General features: G+C 43.8%; 1 pseudogene; it reads right to left on the reverse strand.

The window, feature by feature from the left end:
- Nucleotides 1–388: 388 nt before the first annotated feature.
- The window catches only part of LOC139638858 (nuclear pore complex protein Nup98-Nup96-like), a 33320-nt pseudogene continuing 12227 nt past the window's right edge, over nucleotides 389–21481 (reverse strand).

The following is a 21481-nucleotide window of genomic DNA, read 5'->3' on the forward strand; positions in this document are numbered from 1 at the left end:
GAGAGACAAGAGAGGCAGGAGAGACAGGAGAAGCAGGAGAGACAGGAGGGACAGGAGAGGTAGGAGAGACAGAAGAGACCGGAGAGGCAGGAGAGACAGGAGAGGCAGGAGAGACAGGAGAGACAAGAGAGGCAGGAGAGACAGGAGGGACAGGAGAGACAGGAGAGACAAGAGAGACAAGAGAGGCAGGAGAGACAGGAGAGACAGGAGAGACAGGAGACAGGAGAGGCAGGAGAGACAGGAGGGACAGGAGGGACAGGAGAGACAGGAGAGACAGGAGAGACAGGAGAGGCAGGAGAGACAGGAGAGACAGGAGAGACAGGAGAGGCAGGAGAGACAGGAGAGACAGGAGAGACAGGAGAGACAGGAGAGACGTACGGCCGCTCACCTGGAAGGCGGCCTCGTACTTGGCGAGGGCGTCGGCCACGGAGGCGGTGGGCGGCAGCATGTACCACAGGTGGACCGCCACACAGCGCTTCCAGTCCAGCTCTGAACACACGTTCACCACGTAGTCTGAGGACTGCCACACCTGGGGGGGGGGGGGGGGGGGGGGCACAGTAACTTTATTATCCACTCAGGAAACTCATCTGGTCCCTGGTGCACAGACATGTCTACACTGTGACAACAAAACATCAACACACATGTAGAGCTGCAACGATTCATTGATTAGTTGTCAACTATTAAATGAATCGCCAACTATTTTGATAATCGATTAATCGGTTTGAGTAATTTTTTAAAGAAAAATAAGTCAAAATTCTCTGATTCCAGCTTCTTAAATGTGAATATTTCCTGGTTTCTTTCCTCCTCTATGACAGTAAACTGAATATCTTTGGGTTGTGGACAAAACAAGACATTTGAGGACGTCATCTTGGGCTTTGGGAAACACTGATCCACATTTTTCACCATTTTCTGACATTTTATAGACCAAACAACTAATCGATTAATCGAGAAAATAATCGACAGATTAATCGACAATGAAAATAATCGTTAGTTGCAGCCCTACACACATGGGTACTTACTGCTTTACGCATTGCATGTGACTATCTGTCGTTGTTGTTTATTGCATCTGGTCTAGTTTATCACTGTTCATCTTTACATCTGTCATCATATGTGTATATACACATAGGTCAGAGTTCTATTTACACCTGTACAGCTGTACATATGGTGCCATCTTGCAACCCGGCACACAGACAGTATCTTATGTTGATAGCTAGTATATTTATATTTAGTTTACAGTTACAGGTTTTCAGTTTTTGTTGTCTACATACTGCATATCGCACAGACACTTTTCCAGTCTTTGCCAGGACTGGTGTTTTTCTTCTGTTTATTCTATTTGTTTTAGTCTCTTACCTTGTTATTTTTTACATATTTTTATGACTATATAAGGGCTGTCGCGGTGAAGGAATTTCCCCTGCGGTGATTTAGGTTGGCTCAACAGCGCGGTATGCGGTGTATGCGATAAGAAGTCGCCGGATGACGTCACATGCTAATTTGCATATCAATATATAACCCACAGTCTCCGCTCGTAGCGGGGGGGGGGGTATGTGTTTACAATACATGCTCCACAGTATGGAATCAGAATAAAAGTTTCTGACATGCGCAAAACACCAAATCCAGCACGTTTTTGAAAGATGGACCTGCGTCGGTTATTTCTTTACTGCTGTTCTTTCTGATTTATGTTACAGGATAGAAAGGTGCAATAATATATTGCACCTTTCTATCCTGTAACATACACTACACAAGCTACTGCACACCAGAATTTCCTTTGGGATCAATAAAGTATCTATCTATCTATCTATCTATCTATCTATCTATCTATCTATCTATCTTAAAACAAACAGCAATTCTAAAAATACATTTTACAGGTCTAATAGTTGTAGACTAAAATAAATAAATGGGTTGGTAGCAATAAAAATATTTGCACAGTGCAAAGCTTGAGATTGTAAAACAAAACTCAGGACTGACTGTTGACATGAATGGCAGCAGAACAAAGGCTGAACTGAACCTGAGTGTTTTAATTCTGCCTCAGTTTAAATCTCTGGTGTAAAGGAAGAGTCGTTCAGAATAAAGTTTTTAAAATAAGGCCAGAGTAAAGCTGAGCTACTGGCACCTGTTCAATTCATATGATCCTTCTTGCTGTCTTTGTTAGGATCTTGGGCTCACATGTTCCCAAACACACAAATCACACAGGAAGTCAGAACAGTTCTGTAATACAGACTTACAAAGAAGCCCCAGGACATCTGATAACCAGCAATGGCTTTCTTCTCTGTGTGGACGGTGCAAACTTGTTAGTAACCGGATGTATAAAAGCCACAAGGGCTTTCTTTACTGTGATTAACCCTAACCCATCTTTAGCATTTATAGGGCATCAATTTTTTTTATCAAATACCTTATTTAAAAATCAAACTAGAAATAACTGCCTCACGGTTGTATGCCTCCACCAATAAACTTTGTTTTATCATTGCAAGGACAGTCTTTATTTATTGAACATATATAATTAATGTGATTATTAGGTCAACTTAAAGGATTTTGGTGTCTGCAAAAGTAAGTGACAGCACTTCCACCGTTTTTTTGTAGAATGACCCAAGATGGTTTTCTCAGCTACAGTGGTAAGCAAAACATTATGATGTCACAGTGAAGCTGACCTTTGAACTTTTGGATATAAAATGTCATCACTTCATCATTTTTATCCTATTAGACATTTGTGTGAAATTTTTGTCATAATTAGCATATGAATTCTTGAGTTATGGCCAAAAACGTATTTTGTGAGGTCACAGTGACCTTTGACCACCAAATTCTAATCAGTTCATCCTTGAGTCCAAATGGATGTTTGTGCCAGATGTAATGAAATTCCCTCCAGGCGTTCCTGAGATATCGCTTCATGAGAATGGGACGGACCCGAAAACATTCTGCCTCCACGGCTGTTGCCGGCGCAGAGGCATAAAAACAAAGAAAATAACGTAAATTTAGATTATTCCCAGAGTGAGCAGCCTGTTTTTGTCATGAGATCGACTTTTTCCCTTGAATAAACTGGAAGGATCCACCAGATCAGCCGGTGAAGCAGATTCGACAAGAGTCACAACTCTTCCTGTTTCACCGTTTCCTCTCCTTTATTCCCTCAGGTGAATCTCTCATCATCCTAAGGGTTTTCTGAGCTCCTGTCCCTTGGTGCTGTCACACTCCTCTCCCCTGACCTAAGCACACACACACACACACACACACACACACACTCGGCGTGTCGTACCGGCTTCCCGGCCAGCAGGCTGAAGATGCGGAGCCGCTCCTCCGGCAGGTAGCAGTCGGTCTGCATGCGGTTCCAGTCGGCCAGCTGCAGCGCCAGCAGGTCCCGGCTGAACTGGGAGCCGGTGGCCTGGGACAGCAGCAGGGAGAGGCGGTGGTCTCCTGAGGAGGGCGGGCAGACATTTTGTTATCCATTCATTTAGCGGGTAATCCATAAAAAATCCCTTTTGCAAATTACAGGGTTCCTACACATTTTCAATTAAAAAAATTCCATACTTTTTCCAGACCTTGATTTGTTTTGAAGATTTTGTCTGGTGTTCAATATGATTTACACAGACAGACATCTTGCCCCTGCTAACTAGGTCATATCACTGTATAGATGAAGATTGTTCTTCACAGCCACAAATATCAGAATATGTGAGATGATTGGCAGGGTTCCTACACGCTTTCCATTTTAAAATTCCATATTTTTCCCAGACCCTATGTTCTTGACCGGATTTGATTTTGGTGGGTATTTGATATAATGCATGCTGACAGCGGCTGGGTAATAAGAGCGTCCCTCTATCTGAACATTATTCTGCACATCAACAAAAACTGTAGACTCAAAAACAACATAAAAGCTAGAACCGCAACATTTTTCCATACTTTTCCAGACATTTTTTGAAATTCCCAAACTACTCAAGACCTGGAAAAAATTCATTTTTAATACTTTTCCAGACTTTCCAGACCCGCGTAGGAACCCTGAAATTAACATTTTACAGTTTCACATTTTCTATTTGTTAAATGTTAAAGCAAATCAAACTTTTGGGAGTCTGTTTTTCAAAATGAGTCTTTTCTATTCGCTCCTGATCAGCTGCTTCCTGCTGCACGTTATGTGACCTACATTTCCTGGATCAAGTAAATGCAAATGAATAGCAGTATTCTCTCTGGGTGTTTTGGGAAGTGTCCGGTGGATCTAAAAGTTAAGTTCCCATCCAGCCACGCACTTTTTAGCAGCCACTTACATTTTTGAATTAAAGTTAAAGGCTAAATCAACAATCAATCACAAAATAAAATAATGGTCACAGTGTCCAAACAAAATAAAACATAAGGAAACCCTGAGTTGAGCAATAGCTGCCGGAACAAAACAATAAAACAGACAATAAAATGGACAAAACAACGAGATATGAAGAGAGCAGAGAAGTCCTCCTCCTCCTCCTCCTCCTCCTCCTCACCTTCCTTCTGGGCCAGTCTGCACGCCTCGCTGATGCGGTTTCCCGTCAGGCAGCTGAAGATGGCTTCAACATGGCCGCCCTTCCCCGCCAGCGCCACCTCCTCCTCCACGCGGCGGGCGGCGCCGCGGGACAGCCAGGCCGAGAACGAGCGCCTCCTCTCCAGCTGCTGCTCGTACGGGCCGGGGGCCACGGAGTCCGCGTCCGGGTCCGGGTCCGCCGGCCCCAGCCGGCCCCACAGGGCTTCCACCAGGGTCCAGACCTCTGCCCAGGAGCCCAGGACCGCTGGGAGGGAGGGGGGAGGGAGGGAGTAGGGAGGGGGGGGGGGGGAGAAAAGAGGAGAGAGAGAGAGGAGAGAGAGAGAGAGAGAGAGAGAGAGAGAGAGAGAGAGAGAGAGAGAGAGAGAGAGAGAGAGAGAGAGAGAGAGAGAGAGAGAGAGAGAGAGAGAGAGAGAGAGAGAGAGGGAGAGAGAGATTATTTATTTATTTTAATCTTAATAGGCCTAATCATCACCTTATCAACCTTTCTGATCTACAGTCTTCTGCTTAAATGTATGAATTTCTTTCCAAAGCCTTTGCCTTTCCATCAAGGCAAAGAATCTAAAATATAAGTTTTGATTTGTTTTACACTTTATTGGTCACTGCATAATTCCATTTGTGTCATTTTATAGTTTTGGGTGGAAAACAGTCAAAATAAAGAGAAATGTGGTGCGTCCAGACTTTTGAGTGGTCGTGTATATTCTGCTCTCTTCCTGGAAAGCGACCCCTCTGTAAAGCTTGCTGATCTCCCCCCGGCTCTCCGGCCGGTCTCTCCGACCCGTCTCACCGTCCGCGTCTCCCTGCTCCCCCTGCAGCCTGCGGGTCCAGGCGGCGTACTCGTGCAGCGCCTCCACGCCGAGCCGCGGCCGGACCAGCGGGCAGGCCGCGCCCTCGCCGCTCACGCTGCTGTGCTTCAGGCAGATCTCCAGGGGCGCCGGTGCAGCGCCCGCCTCTCCTCCTCCTCCTCCTCCTCTTCCTCCTCTTCCTCCTCGAAGCCGCCGCTCTTCCAGGCTGCGGGCTCCAGACCGGACAGCTGCTCCAGCACCACCTTGAAGGGGCTTTCTGTCAGTCTGGAGGAGGACAGACATCATCAGCCGGTTCATTTACATCAGAGTGTAAAATGTCAGAGTTCAACTAAAGAATGATTTTCCCTTTTCAGGTTGTTTCATTTGAGTCACTATCAGAGGAGGCAGAAAACTCTTCAGTGTTTCACAAGAAAAAAAGCTAAATTTGTCAAATAGATAGATAAATAGATAGATAGATAGATAGATAGACTGTATATATACACAAAACTACACTACAACTACTATAAACTATACAACTACTATACTACTATAGTACTACTATACTAGATAAAAATAAATAGAATAGAAAGTAGAATTTTTAACTGTAATTACTGTAATTATTGTATTACTATTAATGTGCAAATTAAATGTAAATGTATTAATGTGCAAATTAAATGTAAAATAGACATGATACTAACATTTCTATAGTAGAAATATGCTTTTTTCCTATCCCATAAATCATCTTGCGACCCCCTCAGGGATCCCCGACCCCCAGGTTGAGAACCACTGATTTAGAGTTCTAGCCTGTTTACTTCTGTCTACGTCTAGTTTACTTTTCCCCCAATCGTGCTGCAATGCATTCTGTATGCAATTCCATTTTTTTACATTTATTCGTTTTTTAAAATCCAAACTCTCCGCTGTCAAACTTGGTTTGAACTGAACTGAACTGAACTGAACTGAACTGAACTGAACTGCTGTCCTGCTGAATAAAAACCACGGATGTGACAGTTAAGTGTTTATTAAAGGGATTATTTCCTGGAGGAGACTTCCATTCCTTCCTGTGGGTGTCAGCTGATTGACAGTGCTTTTATTACGTTATGAATATTTTTTTATTTTTTTAAATTTAACCTTTATTTAACCAGGCAGGTCAATTAAGAACAAATTCTTATTTACAATGACGGCCTAGCGAGAGGACAAAAGGAGCTCTCGAAGGGTAAAGGGAAAAGGGGACAAAAAAAAAACACAACAAAAGAAACTAAACAAAGAACAATCCAGATAAGACTATCAGACACAAATGTTCCACACATCACAGAGGCAGAGAAACCAACACACTATGGGAACGAGGAAATAATCAAAACACACACCAAACAAATAACCAAATAAAATTACAAGTCATGCAAGTCTTGAAGCAGAATAAAACAAGTTTCTTTGTCAGTTAAAAAGCTGGGGGACAGTTGCAGGTGTGTGTGAACAACTCTGCAACAGAGCGGTGAGGGAGGGAGGGAGATCAGTTTCTCCAGTTTCAGTCTTTTGCAGCTCATTCCAACTGCTGGGAGCAGCAGACTGGAAGGAGGACCGGCCAAAAGAAGTATTAGAAGTATTGCTATTTTTCCTTCATTTTAGTTGTTTTCAAAGTAAATATTTTGAAACAAACGCTGTCTAAATACCACAAGTTACTCCGAGTAAAGAAAAGGCAGAAAGTTAAAGCCATAAATGGGTAAAATCTATCTTTAATCCCCACAAGAATCATCTGTACTGGAGTCTGGCCAGGCTCAGAAACAGCCAGGACCATACATGCAAAACTGCAGACGTGTGTGTGTGTGTGTGTGTGTGTGTGTGTGTGTGTGTGTGTGTGTGTGTGTGCGCTGCAGCTCACGGTTTGCTCCTGGCCGGTTTGGGCAGGAAGCTGAAGTGTGTGGCGGTCGGCTCCTCGTGGTCGAGCGGTTTGGCGGCGGCGCGCTCAGCCGCTCGCCGCAGTGCGCCAGCGTCCAGCCGGGACCCCATCCCACCCGGAACGACCGGCCGCGAACAGGCCGGCGTCCATCAGCAGCAGCCGCCCTGCAGAGACACGGGACACATGAGGTCAGACGGGACAGGTTCTCTCCATCTTCCATTCACTTCCTTCCTCACTTCACTTTTGTGCTGACTCTGTCTCCCGGGTCGGTTTCGGACTCTCTGTCAAGGTGAGGCTGGCAGCCGCAGAGCAGGAAGTCACAGCAACAACAACAACAACAACAATTGGAGGAAAGAAGAAGAAAGGAAAGAAGAGCGAAGCTAAACGTTCAGAAACAGGGCTTGGGTATCGCCACTGATTTTCCGAATCGATTCGATTTCCGATTTGTTTCGATTCAATATCGATTCGGTTAGGGATATTTCAGATACAATATCAATTTTGCTTGTTATGAAAGAGATTCTCAGAGAACTAATGCTGTAAATTGTACAAGGAACCCTCTAACCTGCTGCATTATTAAAAATATTAATGTTTACATTAAGAATTGATCCCAAAGCAGTTATATTAATGTACTTTTTATTTAACATGACCAACACACTACAGCAGTCAACACAATATAGTGCAAGTTGTGCAACTCTACAGACTCTACAGGTATATATTGGGCATGTATTAAAAGATCAATCTCTGGATTTTATGAATCGATATCGGATCATTCAAATGAAGATCGATTTGAATCGGAAAATTGATTTTTTAAACCCAGCCCTATTCAGTCAGACCGGCTGCAGATGATTTACGCTGCCGCTGTTACCTGATGACATCATCAAGGTGACTGACAGGTGGTGGGGTGGGGACTAGACTGACTGTGGGGGAGGAGGGCGGGACTAACAACACACTTCCTGTCTCAGTGTGGAGCTTTAAGGCGGCGGCCGATACCGACCTTCCCCAGAGTGACGGAGTCCTTGGCGGCGACGGGGCCGCCGAGCCGCCGGGCGCCCACCGTCCTGATGGAGGGCTCCGGGGCGCGGGGGGGCAGCAGGAAGGAGGCGGGGCCGGGACCGGACCGGGACAGCGGGCGGTCCGGAGACGCCCGGGACAGAGGGACGGGTCTGGACGAGTCAGGGAGCTGAGAGAGCAGAGTGGAGGTGAAACGAGCCTGGAGGAGACCACCGACTGGAGAGAGAGAGAGAGAGAGAGAGAGAGAGAGAGAGAGAGAGAGAGAGAGAGAGAGAGAGGGGGGGAGAGAGAGAGGGAGGGAGGGAGGGAGACAGAGAGAGAGACAGAAATTGAAAAAAAAAAGAAATTAATGACTTACATATCTTGGTGAAAACAGTAATACTGTAGAACTGTAGGAAAATGTAACTGCTTCAATGTAGAGACAGACAGACAGAGGGAATTTAGTTAGATCTTTGGAAGGATGCGCCTCCCCAGTACCAAAGTCTTATAAGTTCCAAAGTTGACTAATCTCAATTTCACCAATTTATTCTATTTATTTATTATTTATTTACTCTCTCAGAGAGAGATGTACTGGATTTCAACACAATGACACCTGCTGGACTGAACGATGATTTCAGTTTCAAATGCTTCCTCTGATCAAGTTTCAAAATATGGAAACATAGAATGTATATCACAAAACCTGTAACCTCAGTTAGAACTGTTAAATTGTATGGGATTTACCATTTCACCTATTTTTAGTCATTGTCATATTGTTAAGAAAAGATGTATATGTGACCTCAGGAAGTTAATTACCATGTGACCCTTTAAGCCAATCACCTGCCAGCTCCTGTATATAAATGACATGACTTCAATTTTCCTCCCTGCTCTGATGAAGGCCACTAACGTTAGAAACGTTAGCATGTTTGTTGACATGGCCAGAATAGACTGGTGAAACTGAGATTAGTGAACGTTGTCCTGAAGAGAGTTCAGGGTCTCGTACCAGACGGTCGGCTCTGCGCTCCCTGCAGGACGATGCGAGGAGAGGAAACCTCGGCTGAAGCCTTCATCCCTCCATGATCCAGCAGCATGTCGCTCTCCTCCTCATCCTCAGCGAACAGAGACGCCTTCATGATCTGCCAATCAGAGGAAACGACGAGTGATTCGCTGCTCAGGCGGCGGCCATATTTGATTCCCGTCTCACTCCCGCTTCCCGCAAATGTAATAATGTAGCTCCAAATGAACTGGCTACAATCAAAATTACGATAGGCTAATATTTAAGAAATTATTCAAATAAAGGAGAGCGGCTGCCTACCTGCAGGGTGTGGGGGTTGATCCCCAGCGAGGAGGCGATCTGGCCGGACGCCGAGACGGGCTCGTGCTCCGCGAGGATCGAGCCCCCGAGCCGCCCCCCCGCCGCCGGGACGCCCGCCTCGCCGTCCTCCTCTCCTCCCAGCATGCTCTCTGCCGGGAAGCTCTGGGTGATGTCGGCCATATCGCTGTCCAGCTCCGACACGCCGCCCGGCAGCTCCGAGGACACGGCCGACTGAACGAGCGCACACGCACACACACACACACACACACACACACGCGCACACACACACACACAGAGTTGCATGTAAGTGAAGTAGGATCACTTCGGTCTAGTCCACTCTAACAGGAGAAGCCCCCTGTCCACACTGAACCACCATTAACACGTCATTTCTCCCCCTGGCCCTGCAGAGGAAGCGAGTGAAAAAGTGTCATGGAAGAGTTGTTCTTCTTTAAGGCATCAGGCCGGTGGTTTTAATGCATTTCTTACAGTCAACAAATCCTATGAAAATAACAAAATCAGCAATGATTTTGTTTTGCCAACAAGTCTGGTCCATGTATCTGGGTCCCAGTGCAGCCATAGAACTCCATTGTATTAAAAAACGATTAAAAACCCTAAAAATGCTCTGCAGCATATTTCATCATCACCATGCACCGGGCCGGACCACTTTTTCCTCAAACGACTTAATAAGCCGGCTGTAAACACTTTTTCCATCTCAGGAAAGTAGTTCCGTGGCACAGAAAATAGTCCCCGGCGTAATGAAGAATTTGTTCCCGTTTGAATTTGATTTGGTAAAAACTACAACAGCCTGACTTTTCATGGTAACGGTTAGCGATTTTTAAAATGTAAACTATGTCTTTGTGAGCTGGATTTCAAGATTTTTATCTTACAATTGGAGCCAATGACTTCTGGGTTGACGGCTAAAAACAGAACGTGGGAAGTCAGAAAGTAACGAGAGGAGAGCAAACGCTTTGTTGATTTTGTTATTTTCATAGGATTTGTTGACGGTAAGAAATGCAGTTTGGGGACGATAAGACATTAAGTTTGGTGAGTCAACCAGCGCTCCTAGAGATGTTGAAACAGTGTGGTTTAGTGTGGATGGAAGGCCAAAATGGAGAAATAAAGATGAGTTTTCAGATTTATCCGGATTAGTGTGGTCTAGACCTCAGGTAGACCTGTGACATGTGGAGGTCAGGAGAGAGAAGGAGAGAGAGAGACAGAGAGAGATACACAGATACAGTGTGTATGAGAAAGTGAAATATCACTTTAAACAGAATAGGAGTCACCAGACTGACTGGAGCTGACATCATTATGCATTTTCCCTTTAATAGCAGCCCAACTTCACTTCAAACACAAATATAGAGTTGATGTTAAAATTTGGTGCTGTTATCAATAAATATCAGTTTTATCATATCAAATAAATATCAGTTTTATCATAGCAAAACTAGAACTAACACTGGGTTAGGATTGAAAATTAAAATGACCTCCACACTGTTCTCTACACATACACAAACCTGACAGACCAAAGGGAAAATGTCATTTTCAGTAACTTTATTAATTTAACTTTTATTCATTGCCAGTATGAAATTAAGTACAATTTATATCACACATTTAAAAGCAAGTTATACAAACTTTTCCCCCTCAGAACATTTTAACTGATGCAAATGAAATCCTGCTGCCAAACCAAAACCTAAACTGTGGCTGAGGTTTGTTGTTGTAAAATGTATTGTAAAATTGTAAAATGCCCAAATAATAACATTGGCACATCCTCTGTGTGTATTCCTTAAGAATAAATTACAAACTAGGACACAACAAAATGTGCTCAAAACATCTCAGAGGAAATTGAACATTTCACATTTCTGTGCCGTCAATTTCTTGTTAAAGGTGAATTTCGGTGAAACTGACTTAGTGAAAATTCAGACTCTGGACTGAGCAGGAAATCATATTCTATTCTTGTGTTTCTATTAGTGAGTATTATTTTTAGAACAGGTTAATGACTGTTCCCCAACACCTAGACAGCTGCGTGTGCAAAAAAGAAGAAGTAGAACATCTAATCTAAGTGAAATATCACCTGAAACAGCAACAGACTGTCAGAAACACAGCAGAGAGCGGTTTACTCTTCACTACAGATCAGAAATACACTCAGAGCAGTTCATACATTCAGTTACTTCAATGTTTCCTCCATTCAATCAGCAGCGGTGCGGCACCACAGCAGGAAAACAAACTCTGCTGTTACAGAAAACCTGAATTTAAAATAATAGTATGATTTGGCTTAATTTACCCCTTGAATAAAAAGCGTAGCCTTGATCTCCAGATTGTGATAAAAGTATCCCAAGAACGTTTTTTGCACCTCAGCCTGAACTAGAACCAAAACACTGACAGAACCTAAAGAACCTAAAGTGTTTCCTCCGTCACAAGCCGATCACACCGTAACATGCCGTCTGCTGAAAAACTAAAAGTGTTCGTAATAAAGTTTCATTGTAGAGAAACCTAAAAAAAAAAAACAAAAAAAACCAGTGTTGGAGGGATGATGGGACAGATGGAGGTCTAATCTGAATCTAAAGGAGCATTTCACCAAAAACCCAAGTGAGGAAGTGTAGTGAGAGAGTTTTCTTCTTCAGGTCAGGATCAGACTAGAGCTGCAACGATTAATCGATTAGTTGTCAACTATTAAATTAATCGGCAACTATTTTGATAATCGATTAATCGGTTTGAGTAATTTTTTAAGAAAAAGAAGTCAAAATTCTCTGATTCCAGCTTCTTAAATGTGAATATTTTCTGGTTTCTTTCCTCCTCTATGACAGTAAACTGAATATCTTTGGGTTGTGGACAAAACAAGACATTTGAGGACGTCATCTTGGGCTTTGGGAAACACTGATCCACATTTTTCACCATTTTCTGACATTTTATAGACCAAACAACTAATCGATTAATCGAGAAAATAATCGTTAGTTGCAGCCCTAGATCAGATCCTGCAGTTCCTATTTCGATGTTTAATATTGGCACAAATATTGGCAGCTGCAATCCAGAAAATAGCGGTATTGGGCTAAAAAAAACCCACATCACTCAAACCCTAAATATTCTGTGGGTGGGCTGAGCAGTAAAGTCAGATCATGACTTGTTTTGTAGCTGTGGGATGAATCCCTGGATATTAAGTTGTTTCACATCCAGAGCGAGTCTGAACACTTCTGACGCATTAATGAGTGAAATGCCCCTTTACCCCTGTGTGTCAGTGAGCATGGAGTGTGTTGGATGGGAGTGTTTGGGCGCAGGCTGCTCTACCTGAGCCTGTGGCGCCACCTGCTGCTGGGAGGGGGGGAGCTGCTGCTGCAGCTGCTGCAGCCTGGAGGGAGGAAGTGATGTCATCGTCTTCAGCTTCTTGGGGTCGGCTTTGGGCGGGACTTCCTCCTCCTCGTCCGAGTCCTGCAGGCCGTACTTGGAGAAATGGGCGACCTGAGTGGGAGGGGGAGGGGGGAGGAGTCAGGCAGGAAACCATCTGCTACAGTCGACTAGAAGATACAATATTTTGATCCATTTATTGTCATTTGTTTGTCTTTTTATTTGTTTGCCATGTCTATTTTTACAGGACCGTCAGTTTCTATTATTGCACTATACATTTTATTCGTTACACTTGTTCCTTGTTGTGAAGCACTTTGTAACGTCGGTATTGAAAAGTGCTATACAATAAAGTTTATATTACACTGAACAAAATATAAACACAACACTTTTGTTTTTGCTCCCATTTTTCATGAGTTGAACTAAAAGATCTAAGACTTTTTCTATGCACACAAAAGGCTTATTTCTCTCAAATTTTGTTCACAAATTTGTTTAAATCCGTGTTAGTGAGCACTTCTGCTTTGCCAAGATAATCCATCCACCTGACAGGTGTGGCATATCAACATGCTGATTAAACCGTATGATTATTGCACAGGTGTGCCTTGGGCCACAATCAACAACCTGATCAGCTCTGTGTGAAGGAGATGTGTCGCACTGCATGAGGCAGATGGTCGTCACACCAGATACTGACTGGTTTTCAAAAAATGCAAATCTGTAGCCCTAGTCATGTGAGATCCATAGTTCAGAGCCTAATAAATGTCTTTTTTCAAGATAAAACTGCACATGTTAGAGTGGCCTTTTATTGTGAGCAGCCCAAGGCACACCTGTGTAATAATCAGCTGTTTAATCAGCATCTTGATATGGGAGCAAAAACAAAAGTGTTGTGTTTATATTTTTGTTCAGTATATTATTGTTATGGCAGATACTGGATCAATATGTAATAAGGCGGAGCTGCAGACGGTCCAGCTTCCCGCCGCCTCACCTCGAACACCCAGGACCCGCTCTCAGGCCGGTACTCCAGGAAGCGAGCGCCCTGTCTGCGCGAGGCGTTCTCCAGCCGGCCCTCGTAGTTCATGTCCGTCAGACGCTCCGGACTCTTGATCTGAGTGCAGGTCGTCTTGTCGTTCGGCCAAACGCCGTCCAGGGTCACCTCCGCCCGCCTTGGGGGGGGAGAGATTACATTACATTAGTTACAGGGACTGGAACCGCTGCCAAAATTAGTTCAGACTAGGGCTGGGCAATATATCGATATCGTGATATGAGACTAGATATCGTCTTAGATTTTGGATATCGTAATATGGTGATATGGCATAAGTGTCTTTTCCTGGTTTTAAAGGCTGCATTACAGTAAAGTGATGTCATTTTCTGAACTTACCAGACTGTTCTAGCTGTTCTATTATTTGCCTTTACCCACTTAGTCATTATATCCACATTACTGATGATTATTTATCAAAAATCTCATTGTGGAAATATTTTGTGAAAGCACCAATAGTCATCCCTACAATATTGTCGCAATATCGATATCGAGGTATTTGGTCAAAAATATTGTGATATTTGATTTTGTACATATCGCCCAGCCCTAGTTCAGACCAAAGAAAACTAGCTGAAGGTTTGATCATTAGATCTGAACAATAAAAAAAAAAAAATTGAACGCATTATGAACTTCTGCAATTTCCAAATCTCAGAGACTGCAGTTAGTTTCTTCAGAGAGAGTTTGGTCCAAACTGGATTTGTGAACAAGGAGTTTTAGAGCTGCAGGTGATCTCTGGTCCATGAATCATGAAAATCACTTTTCTTTAAAAAAAAAAAATCTTGTAAAAAAGTTGTAAAAACATTTATGACAAGAAAAACTTGTGATGATATGAATAGCAGTTTAAACTGCAACTGCAACATTCTCTCAAAATATATCAAATATATTCTGCATTTTTGCACACTTTAGCACTTTATTTAAGGACTTTTTATTGTATGGAATCCTTTGTACTTGTATTGTACTGTGTGGCATTGTGTCCATTTTTTTCGGGGGGTTTTTATGTGCCTTGCTGCAAAATGAGGGACAATAAAGACCTGAACCTGAACCTTTTCAAATTGCACTGAATTGCCTTGAGTCCTACAGACAGACAATAAAAAAAATGATTAACAAAAACGATCAAATTAATTAAAGGTTAAAAGGATTACAGTAATTCTGCCAGTCTAAGCTCCCCAGGCAGTCCATCCCATAATAGCTGCTTATTCCTATTGAAGGCTTAGCTGATGAAGACTGATATACGGTCAGTTTGACTACTGCTGATGAAATGTACTAATTGTAAGTCGCCTTGGACAAAAGCGTCTGCTTAATGACGTAATGTAATGTAATGTAGCTGTAGTACTAATAATAATAATCCAATCCCTGAGCCACAACAAGGATCATGAGTCTTTTTTAAACTCACTGTTAAATCTATGTGATGGATTAGTGCAGCAGTGGGAACAGGCTCACTGTACATATTAAAGGAGCAACCTGCAGCATTCTGTGTTTCCCATCAACACCGCCGCTTCCTGACACAAGTTGCTCTTCTCAGCGATGGTCGTGTTTGTTTAAATAAAGTGACTTATGTCTCAGTTTGAATGTGGTAATGCTTTCCTCCTTCCCTCTGAACAGCCTGCCTGAGGATATCAGGCGGGCGAACTCAGCGGCCTCCTTCAAATCCCTTCTTAAAAGTCACTTTTTTAGACTTGCTTTTAATACCCGACTCATCGTTCTTTTGTTTTACATTTCTGTGTCTCATGTTGTTTTAATTCCATTCTTACTTTGTGTTGTTTTTTCGGGTTGTTAATTGTGATGTCTTTGTAAAGCACTTTGTAACTCTGTTTTTAATAAGTGCTATATAAATAAAGTTATTATTATTATGTCTTTTTCCTTCATCAGTCCATATCACAGCCTCATTTTCCAGCCTTCTTACACCACTTCCTCCTGCTGTCACTCACCGGTTAAGCCCCTCCCCCTCGGCGGGCTTGTTCTTGTCGTCCGGGTAGACGATGACCTCCTTGCGTCTGAAGTGGACGATCTCGTCCAGGTTCAGTCCGGTCACCTTCACCTCGCCGGGGAAGAACACGGAGCCGTAGCCTGTGAGGGCCAATCAGAGCACAGCGGTGAGGCGGCCGTCCAATCAGGCCTCATATGCATAACGATGTGCCTACAGCCAGATTCTGGTGCATGTTATCTGTGGACGGTTAGTCTGTCTGCTCCACCAGCTGCTGACAGACAACAGCCACCATGTGCAGACGGAGAGCTGGAGCGGCGTTACCTTTCCTGCCGACGGTGAAGTTTTCCACCACACACTCCCCGCTGTCGTCCACCATCTCTGCCAGCTCCTCCATGGAGGGGATGGTGTAGTATCCCACACGGCTCAGGACGATGCCTGACAGAGAGGAGGGGGGGGGGGGGGGGGGGGACACTTCACTTTCACAACATGTAGATAGTTTCAGTTTATTAGGATCCCTATTAACTGTTACAGTTGCAACAGCTAAATACAAACAAATAAGAAAATGGAAACAAAACAAACATAAAAAAACAAAAGTACAAATATAAAATCACAAAAATAGAGTTAGCAAGGTTTGCAACCTCAGAAAAGGGCTATGTGTGGTATGCTTGGGTGATATCCAAAATCTTCACTTCAAGTATGATAATTTTTGTTTTTTTTTTACTATCCTACCACTAGTAAATTATAAGTTTGTAAGTATAAAAGCTTGTACAATCGTGATCTAAGCAACACACTTTTTGTTTTGTGGAGGGGGGGTGGGGGGCGATATTTGATATTGCGGGAAATATTGCGATATTCATGAAATATCTGTAGCGATAATATCGAATATCGTCCCAAGCCTAATGTCTGGTTAATCGTAAGGAGAAACCAGCAACCGAAGTGCCAGAAAACATAAGGCATCAAGATGAGAACAGAGCAAGCAATAAAATATAGCTATTCCAATACTATGAGATCATTTCAATGTTTATACAGTACTGTTTAAAACAACTGTTACAAAGTGAATGAAACACCAGATGTTCACACAGCAGCAAGTCCGGTCTCCAGAAGTCTGCTCATTTTCTACCAATTCTCTCAATGATTCTTCTGGCCACAGTCTCATTTATTTCTTTCTGTTAAGACCCAATTTCTTATATGAATTTAAGATTTCTTCTTTTCCTCTAACTTAATACAATATTTTTGAATGTAGGTGATGTAGATTTTGATATATGGGATGTTGTATCTGATATTATGTTTATGCTTATATATATATGTATGTTTAATATGTTTGAAGTATGGCTTTTGTACTACTGTTTTTTTTCTCTACGTATCTGTTGATGTACTTTATTGAATTGTTAATTATTTTTGGATGTTTATTACCCTGGGTGGTTTGGATGGTGAACCACACCTGCCATCACAGAGCTCGTCAGCCTATGGGTGTGCATGATGTATAAATATGGGTGTGGTTTCCATTTTTCTAACATTTTGACCTGACAAAGATCCCAGTAGGATCGAAACGTTGTCACTGTTAAACTTTTGTGGCGTGGAGCGAGTGTGCAGGCGTGACACTGCTTAGACCGTTTCTGTTCTTTTAATGTTATTACTATTCCAGTGAGGGAAATGTATTGATGGTGGGTCTGCCTGGCATTGTGAGGCGGTGTGTTTCACAGTCTGACCTGCTGGGTGTGGAGACTGCTGGTTCTCCTGCTGCTCCTCCTCTCTCTCCTCCTGCAGAGACTCTTCGCCCAGAGAGGCCGACGCGTCCTCGCTGCTCAGCTGAGGACAGCAGGAACACTCCGGTTACACACACACACACACACACACAGAAAAATATACAGTAATAATCTAGAGTGTTCGTTCTGCTTCCCTCCATCTCTGACTGATATAACACAACAGTGATTCAAACCTGTAGCCACTGCGTCAAAGCTTTTACATTTGCTGTTCTAAACCGCTGAGGAGAACAAACTTCCCAGGTCGTCTTGGAGAGAGAGACAAGAAAGTTGAGACCAGAGAGAGAGCGTCTTTAGAGTGTGAGATGAAGTGTGCGCTTGGTAGGGTTGTCGCGGTGGGCGGTGTTACCGGTGGCATACGGTCTTGGAGTCCACACCGGTGTTATTAGCCCCACACCGGGAATACTGTTATTTTGTATTTTGTAAAATAAAAGCACGTATTCAGAGCTTCCATGTTCAAGTTAGGCTACTAAATGATAAATGGACATACTAACAACATACTGATCATTAATATGATCACTAATATGACAGATTGGGATGAGTAAGATTAATTATTTGTCCTTACCTAGTGACAGTAATGTGTCCAGTACAATCCAATGGGAGCCTAAAGATGGGCAATATGCCAGAATCTGACCTGCACTCATATTAACTCTCTGAGTGTTGAGCAGTGTTATACTCTCTGATTAAAATGTGTTACCGTTTACAAATGCAGTTAACTAGGTTTGGAGAGGAATTTTAAGTTTCATTTTCATTGTGGTGACGCTGACTTTGATAGCGCTCAGACCCTCTAGTGGCGACAGGCGGTAGAACCGGTGTGGCCGGTGTTGAGGAGGGAAACAACACTGGTGTCAAAATGGCACCGTGACAACTCTAGTGCTTGACATCGTACTCCAGCTGTTCTGTTGGGTCTCAGTATAACCTAACCTGTTTGATGATGTGATATCTAACAGCCGAAGCACAGACGTTCTTTCAGTTACTGTATGAGCCTTTGAGTTTTGACTGAACTGAGGCATCTCCCCAAATTATTTTGTCTTATTGTCCTCTATGCTACAAGTTTATTGAATTGAATGAGGTAAGATTGAATTGTTAACAAAGTCCGATTTAACTGTTGTTTGCATGTCTTGCGGTGCAGATCAGAATAAAAAAAATGCGACTTCATGCAGCTTGTCATTGTTCACACTAGTGCTGAAATGATTAGTGGATTAACTGATTAGTCGATCGACAGATAATTCATTGTTTTAGTCATTCATCAAGTAAAAATACCAAACATTTGCTGGTTCCAGCTTCACAAACACTGAGATTTGCTGCTCTTCTCTGTTTCATCTCATTATTAAATGAATACTTTGTGTTTTTTGGCTGCTGGTCAGACTGAGGAAGAAATCTAAAGAATCACTTTGGACTCTGGGAACTGAGACGGACATTTGTCTATATTTTTGACATTTTATAGACTAAATGTTTAATCGAAAAAAGACAATCTCTAGATAATGAAAACACTCGTTGGTCGCAGCTCTCCTTCACACTGACAGACAGCTTCAGATCAGTCCGGTGAGCAGGGACTCGGCGCTCGGCTCACCTCCAGGCCGTTCCTGGGCGGTTTGTGCATGTTGAGGTCTGTGATGGTGTCCTGCAGGCTGGGGGGGGCGCGGCCCTGCGGGATGGGCTTGGCGATGGGGTTGACGTAGAACTGGGTGACCTCCGGGTCGTCGTCCGGTCGGCCGCCGGGCCCCGGCTCCTCCCGCACCTCCTCCTCCTCCTCCATGTGGCTGCAGGCAGGAGAACACACAGATCATTTAAGAATTCATGTTACTACTACTACTGTTGTAGTGATATCCAAATTTTAATACCAGTTTGATACTGTTTGAAAGACTCAACACTGAATTTTACTAACATTCAGTACTTTGACCAAATGGTGTGTGCGTGTGTGTGTGTGTGTGTGTGTGTGTGTGTGTGTGTGTGTGTGTGTGTGTGTGTGTGTGTGTGTGTGTTCTGACCTGTGTCCGTTGTGTGGGTACTCAGGCGGCGATGCCAGGTCGTCTGTCTCCTTGCTGACTGGACTGCTGTACTGGCTGTTGTTCAGGTTCTTCAGCACCAGCTTCTTGATGCTCTTCCTGCCGGGAAAACACACACACACACACACACACACACACACACACAAACCACACTTAAACACTACAAAGCAACTTCATTTCCGTTCACTTTCACTTAAAGAGCACTGCAGTTGAAAATAAAGATGTTGTAAGATGTCAAACACGTAGTAAAAAAATATTTTGTTCCCCAAATCATCCAATCACCAATCATATATCTTGATCGTAATATCTAGCAAAATAATGGTCATTATCATTTTAGCCATTACCTTGCAGCTCTAGTCTTCAGACAATACTAAAATCTAATAGCTAAATCAAACAGAAGCAAATTGATGTTCTGCCTTTTCACACAAAGGAAACCGCATTAGACGTCTCGAATGAAGAAAACTCTAGAGTTGGGTACAAACAGAACGCCTCCTCGGGCCTTGTTGCCACGGCGACCAGTCCGGGCAGCGGTAGCGGTACCTGGGTACGAAGGCTCCGTTGGTGAGCGAGGGCTCGTCGTCGTCCAGACCGTCGAACAGCTGCGACTTGGAGGAACCGGACGACGTCAGCGCCTTGGGGCGGACTCGAGTCGCGGGCCGCGGGGTCAGCTTGTAGTGGGTGGGCGTGGTCAGAGCCTTCTGGGCCGCCGGATTGGTCGGCTTCAGACGCTGTCAGAACACAGGGCGAGTTGTGATTGGTTATTGTAAAGTAAACTTGGCTCTCACTTCAGTTTCCTCTTAGCATTTGCAATCATTCTGTATTCTGCTGAGGATGTACAAACAAACAATTTTTCCACTTCTGTCTGCGCAATATACAGGAAAACTGGCAATTTCATCCACATTTCATGGCCCCTAACTTATCAGAAAAATTGCTTGTTAGAACACTGCATTCAAACCAGGGGACGCTGCGGGGTGCTAGGTGCTTGTCATTCAAAAAGCTGACAATGTCGACAGATGGCACGATATCAAAATTCAATACATCACAATAAAAAATGTGTCAATCTGCATGTTGTGTCAGGAACATGAATGGTGATATCAGCTCCATGTTATTCTGCTGTAGTAATCACTAATGAGACTCTTGACCATCACAGTTTCACAAGCTCTCCATCCAAATTATATTATTGTCACTTTGTAACAACATTTTTAAATTGTTGTTTACATTCTAGCAGCCAATGGCATTGCTGGAAAGATTTGAGTCTCAGCAATAAACATAAAGATTACTGGCTACAAACAGTCAAGTCCAGCCGTGGAGGGGAACCAGGAATGTGCAAACCCCACACTGGACAACAGCTCAACGACGACCCCCCCCCCCCCCCCCCCCCCCCTCTCCCAGCCCCAGTCTGTCTTCCACGTCAGAGAACAGTTTAATTAACTACTATTAAATGGCAACCCGCAAAACCACAGTGACTAACACACACATACTGAGAATCAAGAACACCATCCCTTCGATATCCTCCATTGTTGCTGTGTGTGTCGCATTGAAGATGACATCACGGCAGTTTCATGCAGCATCGTGGTGTCGCTATGACAACCAGTTTTGGAGGGGGGGGGGGGGGTTGCATTGAGGGGATACTATCTGCAGTGGAAATCCAAGTGGTACTACCAAAAGCGAGTCGAGTCAAGGAAAAGCAGCAAATGACTACAGGCCAGTCGCTCTGACCTCACAGGTCATGAAGACCTTTCAGAGACTGCAGCACCTCAGGCCCCTGGTGGTCGGCTCCCTGGACCCCCTGCAGTTCGCATACCAAGCCCGCATCGGCGTGGAGGACGCCATCATCTACCTGCTCCACAGGGCTTACTCACACCTGGACAGGCCAGGGGGCGCTGTGAGGATCATGTTCTTTGACTTCTCCAGTGCCTTCAACACCATCCGGCCCCTCCTGCTGG

The sequence above is a fragment of the Centroberyx affinis genome, unplaced genomic scaffold (genome assembly GCF_046629955.1).
Source record: "Centroberyx affinis isolate AG114_WGS23_722 - 3 ecotype Tasmania unplaced genomic scaffold, CSIRO-AGI_Caff_v1 ptg006600l_1, whole genome shotgun sequence".
Lineage (NCBI taxonomy): Eukaryota > Metazoa > Chordata > Actinopteri > Beryciformes > Berycidae > Centroberyx > Centroberyx affinis.